Source organism: Manihot esculenta, chromosome 8 (assembly GCF_001659605.2).
Source record: "Manihot esculenta cultivar AM560-2 chromosome 8, M.esculenta_v8, whole genome shotgun sequence".
Classification (NCBI taxonomy): Eukaryota; Viridiplantae; Streptophyta; class Magnoliopsida; order Malpighiales; family Euphorbiaceae; genus Manihot; species Manihot esculenta.
In genome coordinates, this window is record NC_035168.2 from 8,324,703 (window position 1) to 8,328,359 (window position 3,657).

Sequence of the window (3,657 nt, forward strand, 5' to 3'; positions counted from 1 at the left end):
TACTGGTACCACCCTGCTGGTGATCTCTACTAGCTCAGGCCCTGCCAAGGCCTTCTCTCCAACTTCCTCCCAGCAAACAGGTGATCTGCACTTCCTTCCGTACAAAGCTTCATATGGAGCCATCCCGATGCTAGCATGATGGCTGTTGTTGTAGGCAAACTCCACCAAAGGTAGATGCTGCCTCCAAGAATCGCCAAAGTCCAGCACACACATCCTGAGCATATCCTCTATAGTCTGGATGGTCCTTTCTGACTGTCCATCAGTCTGGGGGTGGAAGGCAGTACTGAAATCCAACCTAGTACCCATGGCATTCTGCAGACTCCGCCAAAACCTGGAGGTAAACTGGGGCCCTCTATCTGACACTATCGAAACAGGAACCCCGTGCAGCCTGACAATCTCATCCACATACACCTGCGCCAACTTGTCCACAGAGTAGCCACTCCTGACAGGGATGAAGTGAGCAGATTTGGTGAGTCTGTCCACAATCACCCATATGGAGTCCACTCTGTTGGACGTCGCCGGTAACCCTACTACGAAGTCCATGGCTATGTTTTCCCATTTCCATTCTGGAATCGGTAGCGGGTTAAGCATTCCAGCTGGCTTTTGATGTTCCAGCTTCACCCTCTGACACACTTCGCAGGCTGACACGAACTGTGCCACTTCTTTCTTCATCGCTGGCCACCAATAAACTTTCTTCAAATCTTGATACATCTTGGTGGCTCCGGGGTGAATGCTGTATCTTGCATTATGAGCCTCTCTCATAATGTCTCCTTTTAGCCCTATGTCATCTGGTACACATAATCGACTCCCATAGCGGAGGATCCCCTTGTTGTCAAATCTGAACTCATCATTCTTGCCTGACTGAACAGTCCTGGCAATCTTCACTAACTCGGGGTCCTCATGCTGTTTCTGAGCGACTTGCTCAAGGAACACGGGTGTCACTTTCATCTGAGCCAACAAGGCACCTGTACCCGACAACTCTAACTGTAGCCCTTCTTCGATGAGCTTGTAGAACTCCTTTACTACTGGTCTTCGTTCTGCTGTGATGTGGGATAGACTGCCGAGTGATTTCCGGCTTAAGGCATCAGCTACAACATTAGCTTACCCGGATGATACTGGATTTTGCAATCGTAGTCACTGAGCAGTTCTACCCATCTTCTCTGTCTCAAATTCAAATCTCTTTGACTCAGGATGTACTGCAGGCTCTTATGATCTGTAAAGATCTCACATTTTACCCCATAGAGGTAGTGCCTCCACATCTTGAGTGCAAAGATTACTGCTGCCATCTCCAGGTCGTGTGTGGGGTAATTCAACTCATGCTTCTTCAGCTGCCTAGAAGCATAAGCAATCACCCTCTCATTCTGCATCAGTACACAACCCAGTCCCACACGGGACGCATCACAAAAGACTGTAAAGTCTTCATCACCAGATGGCAGAGCTAAAACTGGTGCTGAAGTCAACCTCTTCTTAAGCTCTTCAAAGCTCTCTTCGCACTGGTCGGTCCACAGAAACTTCTGATTCTTCTTGGTTAACCTGGTCAGAGGAGCTGCTATCTTTGAGAAGTCCTGAACGAACCTCCTGTAGTAACCTGCCAAACCCAAGAAACTTCTAATCTCTGTCACTGAAGTGGGTCTAGGCCAGTTAGCCACAGTTTCTGTCTTCTTGGGGTCCACCTCAATACCATTCTCTGACACTACATGCCCCAAGAACGAAATGCTCCTCAGCCAGAATTCACATTTAGAGAACTTGGCATACAAGCCATGTTCCCTCAAAGTCTGCAAGACCAACCGCAGATGATGGGCATGCTCTTCTGCATTCCTGGAATACACTAAGATATCATCTATGAAGACAATAACGAAGTGATCCAGGTATTGGCTAAATACTCTGTTCATGAGATCCATGAATGCTGCAGGGGCGTTTGTTAACCCGAACGGCATCACTAAGAACTCAAAATGCCCATATCTGGTCCTGAATGCTGTCTTTGGCACATCTTCATCTCTGATCCTCAGCTGATGATACCCAGATCTCAGATCTATTTTGGAGAAACAACCTGCTCCTGCTAGCTGGTCGAATAGATCATCGATCCTAGGCAACGGGTACTTGTTCTTGGTAGTGACCTTGTTCAACTGTCTATAGTCGATACAAAGTCTGAGGGATCCATCCTTCTTTTTCACGAACAACACTGGAGCACCCCAAGGTGAGGCACTCGGTCGGATGAAACCCTTGTTTACCAGCTCTTGCAACTGTTCTTTAAGCTCTTTCAGCTCTGCTGGCGCCATCCTGTAGGGAGGGATAGAGATCGGTCTGGTTCCTGGCATCAATTCTATTTCGAACTCTATCTCCCTAGGAGGCGGTAAACCTGGCAGCTCGTCTGGGAAAACATCTAAGAACTCTCTAACCACAGGCACCGAGGCGGGCTCTCTGACATCTCTGTCTAGCTCTCTCACATGAGCTAGATAACCCTGACAACCCCTCCTGAGCAGCCTACGAGCCTGTAGGGCTGATATCAAACCTCTAGGTGTACTCCCCCTGTCTCCTCTAAAGACAACCTCTGACCCATCCTGACATCTGAACTTAACTACCTTGTCTCTGCAATCCAAGGTAGCACCATGGGTAGATAGCCAATCCATCCCTAGAATGACGTCAAAATCTGTCAAGTCTAGAACCACTAGGTCGGCGGATAGGCATCTTCCCTCTATGAAAACTGGACTGTACTGGCAGACTGACTCTGCCACTGACGGGTCACATTTGGGTCCGCTGACCCATAGGGGACACTCTAACCCAGAGACCATCAAGCCCAACCTCTCGACCGCTCTCGGAGAAACAAAAGAATGGGATGCACCCGGGTCCATTAAGGCATAAACATCTGAACAACCAATGATGATATTACCTGACACCACGGTGTTGGATGCGTTTGCCTCCTGCTGCGTCATTGTGAAGATCCGTGCTGGAGCTGACGGACCTTCCCCTCTGTAAACTGATGAAGAAGAGGCTGACCCTCTCCCTCGGCCTCTGCCACTAGCCTGTGTTGCGGCTGAAGCTGCTGGCTGTGCTACGCTACCCGAAGTTGTCTGCTGGGGCTGTGCCGTAGGAACTGCCCTCGGACACTCCCAAGACATGTGTCCCTCTTGCCCACACCTGTAGCAGGCTGTCGTCCCAAACCGGCATACCCCCCTGTGTAGCTTACCACACCTTGCACACACTGCATTATCAGCACCAGAGCTTGAGCCACCTCCTAATCCCAGACCTGATTTGATCTTGCTCCAGAACTTATTCTTCTTTGGTTTCTTAGTGGTACTGCCCCACTTCTTACTAGCTGAACTCAAGGATGAAGGGTCTATCCTTCCCCCACCTGGGGTCTTAGAACCAGAAGGCTGTGCCACTGACTGCTTGACTTTTCCCTCTATTACGGCACTAGCCTCCATTCTCCTGGCCATGTCTATAATGGCATGGAAACTTTCTCTATCAGCTGACTGAATCAAAGAGGAATACCTGGAATTGAGCCTCATGATATACCTCCTCGACTTCTTCGGATCTGTGTCCAGATGTTGCCCAGCAAACGGCAACAACTCTAAGAATCTATCGGTGTACTCATCGACACCCATCTCATCTGTCTGCTTCAGCTGTTCAAACTCAATCACCTTCAGCTCCCTGGAA